At 40.7% G+C, this 7,483-nt stretch overlaps 1 long non-coding RNA gene across 2 annotated transcripts; it reads left to right on the top strand.

The window, feature by feature from the left end:
• Positions 1-1,542: 1,542 nt before the first annotated feature.
• LOC102726983 (uncharacterized) lies at positions 1,543-7,477 on the top strand. 2 transcript variants are annotated; one of them, XR_014142751.1, is made up of 3 exons: positions 1,543-2,018; positions 4,618-5,124; positions 7,234-7,477. It is a non-coding gene; the product is annotated as an uncharacterized LOC102726983 (long non-coding RNA). The 2 variants fall into 2 exon arrangements; XR_014142750.1 differs by lacking the exon at positions 1,543-2,018 and having other exon boundaries at positions 3,339-4,858; positions 5,012-5,124.
• The last annotated feature ends 6 nt before the right edge of the window (positions 7,478-7,483 follow it).

Here is a 7,483-nt window from a genome sequence, read left to right as displayed (position 1 = left end):
GATTCCAGACCTCAAGTTTTGCCCACTACATCTCATTATCTGAGATTGGGTGAGGGCAGTAGTGTAGGCTGGACGCTAAGAAGAAATCAAATGACCAGTGGTTTGAAGACTAGCTCTGCTGATTGTTAGTTGTGTGTGTGTGACCTTGGGCAAAGTTCTTCATCGATTACTCATCTGTATCATTATTATTATTCCATACCTTATAGGATTCTTGTGATTATTAAATGGCATAATGCATGGACAGTGCTTAGCAGAGGTTCCATATATGGCCCCAGCTTGAATAAGCTAGTTATTGTTAGAGTTGTCATCATGTATCTCGAAATGTAGTTTTAGCCTCCAATCACAAAGAGGGAATAAAGAACTGAATCATTCATCTGTAGTGTTCCATGCTTCTGCCTCTATTAACTGCAGCTTCCAGATATGGATGGAATGGGAGGATGAATTGCCTGAATCAGTCCTTTACCTTCCTATACTTGCTTTCTTCCTCTTTGTCCTCTACCCCTTCTTCTTCTACCTCTTCCTCTTCTCCTCCCCCTTCTCCTTCTCCTTCTCCTTCTTCTTCTTCTTCTTCTTCTTCTTCTTCTTCTTCTTCTTCTTCTTCTTCTTCTTCTTCTTCTTTCTTCTTCTTCTTCTTTCTTCTTCTTCTTCTTCTTCTTCTTCTTCTTCTTCTTCTTCTTCTTCTTCTTCTTCTTCTTCTTCTTCTTCTTCTCCTTCTCCTTCTTCTTCTTCTTTTCTTCTTCTTCTTCTATTCAAGTAAAGCAGTGGGAGTAGAGAAGGAACAAAGAAATCTGTAACTGGCTGTGATCAATTAATTGTAAACACCACTGCACTCTGACCAGTCTATACTTGCCTTCTAATTGCTTGATTTATTTTTTATTTTCATTCCAATCGCCCACCACAAAGCCAAGTATATGCTATCTGTACTTAAAAAGATTATGAGGTTGGGGCGCCTGGGTGGCTCAGTTGGTTAAGCGACTGCCTTCGGCTCAGGTCATGATCCTGGAGTCCTGGGATCGAGTCCCGCATCGGGCTCCCTGCTCAGCGGGGAGTCTGCTTCTCCCTCTGACCCTCCTCCCTCTCATGCTCTCTGTCTCTCATTGTCTCTCTCGCAAATAAATACAATCTTAAAAAAAAAAAAAAAGATTATGAGGTTAATACTCTTTGCATATTCTAGCAGATAAATGTGAACTCTGCAATATGATTGAACAATTAAGTTTAGACTTATGTAAAACAATAGCCATTTGAGTCTTCTTAGACTAACTAAGCCCCAAAGAAAGAATTCCATGCATTTAACTTTGTTTCGGACTTTTCCAATTCAGACTGCAGTATAGATTTCCCAGTATTTTTTTTTTTTTAGGATTTTATTATTTTTAAGTAATAGAGATGTAAGTAATGTAGAGACACCCACTGTGGGGCTCGAACTCATAACTTCCAAGATCAAGAGTCACATGCTCCTCAGACTAAGCCAGCCAGGCACCCCTCCCAGTATTAGTCGGTTTTTTTTTTTTTTAAGATTTTATTTATTTATTTGACAGAGAAAGACACAGCGAGAGAGGGAACACAAGCAGGGGGAGTGGGAGAGGGAGAAGCAGGTTTCCCATGGAGCAGGGAGTCCGATGCAGGGCTCGATCTCAGGATCCTGGGATCATGACCTGAGCCAAAGGCAGACACTTAACCATTGAGCCACCCAGGCACCCCCCAGTATTAGTTTTATTAAAAAAAATAAATAAATAAACCACTTAGTTCCACACAACCCGGATAGTGGTTCTTCTCTCACGTCAGATCTGAATATAACGGTCAGAACAATCATTTCATTTGAGCAGACCTTCATCAACACATGGTTTGGTGGAGGAAAGGCAAATGAAAACAGAAAGCACAGTTCTATGAAGGGGCAGGCTTCCTGTTGATCTTGGTTGCTTCTTTTAGCCATTTGCAGCTTGGAACAGTATGTCAGAAATGGAGCCCAGTGGTGAAAGCACAAGACCAAATCCCTGCCGAGTGGAGCTTGCAGTCTAATGGTGGGTACAGAGAGTAAACAGATATTTTGAAAGGTGGTATGGAAGCATGGGGGCTGGGAGCAAGTGTATGAGGAGCACCTAACTCAGATCTGAGGAGTGATGACATCTGAGCAGAGGGTGATAGATGAGCATGAGGGAGCCAAATTGGGGTTTGGTGGGGGGAGAGCAGGGGCAATTATTGCAGGCTGAGGGAAGAGCTGATGGAGGGACTGAGGGGAGGGGGAACACCTAGCTGTGGCAGAGTGCAGAATTCAAGGAGAAATCTGGCAGGAGAGGGGGCAGAGGAAAGGGTGGGAGCGGAAGGGGGAGGGAGTACAACAATGGAAACTTCTTGCACTCTTACCCCCAAATCCACAAGACAGGAAATGACCTCCACTGTCCCTCTCTCTCTCCCAGGGGAAACACGACTTCCCTTAAAACCCAGGCTTTCTGGGGACTGAAGGAAAATAACAACTTCTAAGCACTTAATATATACCAGGCAGTTTTTTTTTTTTTTACTTGATATTGATTTAAATTTACAACAATCCTGTGGAGTAGACTATATTGTTCTACCTACTTTACAGATGAGGATGTCGAGGCAAGGGGAGGGAAGTGGTTTTCCCAAGGTAACCCAGCTGATGAGAGGCAGGGCCAGGGCTGGATCCCAGGTAGTGTGGCTCCAGAGATTTTCCCCTCCACAATGAATTCTTGTGGCAATGAGGTGTCCCATGAGCTGACTCGGGAATGCCTTGTAGAGCTTCTAACACCATGTCACGGCAAGTGATAGAAAACTTTTCTGACATTAACACGGAGATTTATACTTTTATCTTTTTTAGTCTTTATTCAGGACGATGTTTTAATAAAACATGCTTACAAAAACAAGGATGTCTTTAAGTTCAGATTATAACTACGATTTCAAATTGTGGTGGTTTATCATGGGAAAACTTCCAGAGGCCTTTTATCTTTGCGTTTGCTTTTTCTTTAACATAGGTAAGAAAACTAGGCAGGCCCTTGTCTCTTAAAGTAGGTAACACTTCCTTGTTCTCAGGAGGAGATAATGATGCTTTCTCAGCACTGTGACACTATTTTTTTTTTTTTATTCTTATAACACTGTGACACTATTGAAAGTCAAAGACTAGGTTTTTTTTTTTTTTTTTTAAAGATTTTATTTATTTATTTGAGAGAGAGAGAGAGAGAGCATGAGAGGGGGAGGGTCAGAGGGAGAAGCAGACTCCCCGCTGAGCAGGGAGCCCGATGCGGGACTCGATCCCGGGACTCCAGGATCATGACCTGAGCCGAAGGCAGTCGCCTAACCAACTGAGCCACCCAGGCGCCCATCAAAGACTAGGTTTTATGATGACTCATCCAGGATTTTGTTTTGTAATTTTGTAAAGCAATATTTCCCTTTTTCATAGATTGGGTGTCATTCTTTTGTGCCCAAACAAAAATGAAGGCTCCAACCACACCTGAAATACTTTTCTAGTGTCTCTCTCTAAAGCTCATGAATTAGAATGCCAGAGGTACAGTGTTGCTTTAAAGATTTTATTATTTTATTATTTTTTAATATTTTATTTATTTATTTTTGAGAGAGAGAGAGAATGTGTGAGTGCACAGGGGGGAGGGTCAGAGGGAGAAGCAGACTCCCCGTTGAGCCAGGAGTCCGACGCGGGACTCGATCCCAGGACCCTGGGATCATGACCTGAGCTGAAGGCAGTCGCCCAACCGACTGAGCCACCCAGGCGCCCTAAAAGATTTTATTTTTAAGTAATCTCCATACACAACGTGGAGCTCAAACTCACAACCCTGAGATCGAGAGTCACATGCTCTATGCCCTGAGCTAGCCAGGCACCTCTGTTTCTTCTTCTTCTTCTTTTTTTTTCAACATACAGTGTTATATTAGTTTCAGGTGTACCAGGTAGTGACTCAGCAATTTTGTACATTACTCTGTGCTCATCATAATAAGTGTGCTCTTTAATCCCCCCACTCCCCCTAGTAACCGTCAGTTTGTTCTCCATAGTTAAGAGTCTGTTTTTTGGTTTTGTCTCTTTTTTTCTTTATTCATTTGTTTCTAAATTCCACCTATGATTGAAATCATTGAAATCTTTTTCTGCAACGTTACTTTTGATACATCTGCTGTAGTGCCAAGGGATGTCCTAGAGACTACACATTTCCATGAAAAATAAGGTAAAGAGGTGAGATATTGATTACAAAAGAAAAAGATGCTGAATTTAAACTTGATGACTTTATCAAAGAAGTTTATTACTGACCATCATGACAACATCAAAATTTGCATTGTCTTGTTCATATTTCCAGTGCATTCACAACTTTTGACTAAACTCTACTTTTCATTGGAAAAAAGAAAAGTCATGAAAACTGTTTTCAGGTTTGGCAGATATATTCCAAGAATACTTGTCAGAGAATCATATTAAAAAACAAAAACATTGTGTAATATTTATATTCCCAGAAAAAAATGCTTTGATGAAAAATATTTAGGGAACACCTATAATTAGTTCCTAGAATTGATCTTTGTGTTGTTCAATGCTCTGTCCCTGTTAAAAAACATTAGTCACATCGGATCGCCTCATTTGATCTCTACATCCTATTTCCTATTTCCTTCCAGGACACGTGAACATGGGCAAACACTTTTTAATTATCCTGATCAAGTGAGGGGTACATCTTTTTGCTGACCCCACTTGTAATCAACTGTGATCTCCTAGAAGCAGGCGAATTGCTTGCTTCTATCCTTCCCAACTAGCCAGAAGAGTGGGTCATACATTATCCTGCCCCTTTGAAAAATCCAGCTCCGTGATTGATTTCATGACTGTCTGTAGCAGCAAATTCCTCAGAATGAATTCTACCAGGTGAAGAAGTATTTTCTATAACTTGCTTTAAATTTCTTTAGCATTAACTACGCTGAGTGCACAATCTCTTTCGGGACAATGTAATAAGGATCTATCAGTTTTACTGGCCAGTATCTATCTTTAATGCCTAAGTAAATCTGTCTTATTTTCCAGCCCAGATTTAGTAATTCTAACTTTTGAAATCTCTTGGCGTGAGTGAATCTTCACTGCACTCGATTTCTTGCCCTGCTTTGGAGCTCTGCCATCCCTGTATTACCTTCCTTCAGGTGAGGAAGTAAAAGGTGAAGACGAGAACACAGGCAAATGTCTAGTGTTTTCCTCTGTGATGCTATCGTCTACTTTCTTTCTCTCTTTCTTTCTTTCTTTTTCTTTCTTCTTTCTTTCTTTCTTTTTCTTTCTTCTTTCTTTTTCTTTCTTCCTTTCTTGCTTTTTTCTTTCTTTCTTTCTTCCTTTCTCTTTCTTCTTTCTTCTTTCTTTCTTTCTTCTTTCTTTCTTCTTTCTCTCTTTCTTTCTTCTTTCTTCTTTCTTTTTCTTTCTTTCTTTTTCTTTCTTCTTTCTTTTTCTTTCTTTCTTTCTTGCTTCTTTCTTTCTTTCTTTCTTTCTTTCTTTCTTTCTTTCTTTCTTTCTTTCTTTTCTTGATTTCTCTGCACACAAAATGAGAAATTTACCCAAAGTAAGGGAAAACTTCTTGGAAATATTTTTATCTAATTCATACACTGGGGCTCTTGGGTGGCTCAGTTGGGGAACTTGGGGGGCTCAGTCGGCTAAGTGTCCGACTCTTGAACTCAGCTCAGATCTTGATCTCACTGTCCTGAGGTCAAGCCCTGTGTTGGGCTCCAAGCTGGGCATGGACTTACTTAAAAAATAAATAAAATAAAATAAAAACATCTAATTCATACACTGTGCGGTGTCTCATCTTATAGCCCTCTATGGCTTGGGCCTTTTTATTCTATGGGAGATGTCCTAAAGAGGTTCGACACAACTTTGTTCCAGCTTGGATATCTCCTAGGTGTAAGCAAGGCTTCTTTTTACTAATAAGATAGACATCACTTTATCAAATAAATGGATACTTCAGGCATTCATTACAAATGAAATAAAATCATAAGTAAAGTGTCTATCCAAAGACCACATTTTCTCTAGATTTTTGCCAAGATGTGCCTCATCTTCACCTGCATGCCCAAATAATATGATTTCTCGTGACTTCCTTTTATTAGTTTTGCAATGTCATTGTCAACGTGGAATTACTTGATGACTTAAAACTTTTGTGAAATTTTCAAAACTTAAATGAAAAATTATATTTTAATAAAACATATCTTGTCATTTATTGAGATGTGTGTGGGAAAGACATGATACTTCATGCTTGTTGACTAAACTGGCTTTGAAATATACTTGAATTGTGGGGGCCCGGGATGACCAAAAAAAAGGATCAAATTGGGGTACACACTGGAGTAGCAATGATTTTAACTTTGTTTTAATTTTGGTATTTCTGTAAAGAGGAGAAAATAGAGGAGGGACGAAAACGGAGAAGAAGAGAGGCCCATGCATGTGTGTGTGTGGGGGGGCCAGGTAATGACAAATTAGGAATGCCTCCACAGTGACACACTTTTGGCCTTTCTTGTCTTATTCATCTTCCTTCCCTCGCTTCTTCTCTTCCTCCCTCTGTGTCTTCCTGTCTTCTCTCTCTGTTACTCCCATCAAAGATGACTGAGCACTTATTACGTGCAAATATGGCGCTAAGCACTGAAGTATAACGGTAAGCCGGAAGTAGTCCCTGAGGTCACAGAGCAAGAACCAAGCACTCGAAAAACAGTTGCATCAAGTGCATTAGGAGTCATCCTTCAGGGACCAGAGCAGCATGGATAAAGCACCCAGGTCCTGGTTGAGGGGGGTGTGAAGGTTTCCTGTGGGAAGCCAGGTTAAAACTGTTATGTGAGGGATGAGTGGAAGTTGGCTGGAGGAAGAAGGAGTTAGGGGAAGAAAAAGTCATCCACAAAGCAAACAGAGCTCATGGCATAGGAGCCCAAGGGAGTCTGGCAGGGCTGGATGGGTGGAGGGCAGGGCTCCAGGGGAGGGTTCTGCTCCTGAGGCCACCAAAGCTTGGATGCCAGTGATTCGTTTGAAAGCATTAATGACAGTATTTGGGAAACTATTTGGGGACAAGAAGGTGTTCTTTTCCCCAAATCAAATAAAGATTAGGTAGAGTTGTAATTATGACAACAAAATCCTTGAAGTTCTAAGGAACAACTTAAAAATTCAAGAATATGCCAAACATCTGCATCCCTGTCTCCCTGTCCCTGTATGGGGACCTGAATATGGGGTAGGGGCAGCCCAGAGAGATGAGCTTGGTGCAGCAGAGGTTATTCATCTCTAAACAGGCAAAGAAGCTTGCTGGTGTAGAGAGATCTCTCTAAATGCTCCTCATACAACTCAGAGAGACCATAGAAGACACTGTTTCAGGTACTTAATACTTTAATATTAGCTCTCAAAATTATCTTTCTTTCTATCTCTTTCTTTCCTTTCCCTCTTTCTTTTCTCTTCCTCCCCCCTCTGTCCCTCCCCCCTCCCTACTTCCCTCCCTCTTTCTTTCTTTCTTTCTTTATTTCTTTCTTTCTTTCTTTCTTTCTT

The sequence above is a fragment of the Leptonychotes weddellii genome, unplaced genomic scaffold (genome assembly GCF_054177405.1).
Source record: "Leptonychotes weddellii isolate Sample4059 unplaced genomic scaffold, ASM5417740v2 HiC_scaffold_936, whole genome shotgun sequence".
Lineage (NCBI taxonomy): Eukaryota > Metazoa > Chordata > Mammalia > Carnivora > Phocidae > Leptonychotes > Leptonychotes weddellii.
Note: the sequence above shows the minus strand (reverse complement) of the source record. Positions and strands in the feature narration are given on the sequence as shown.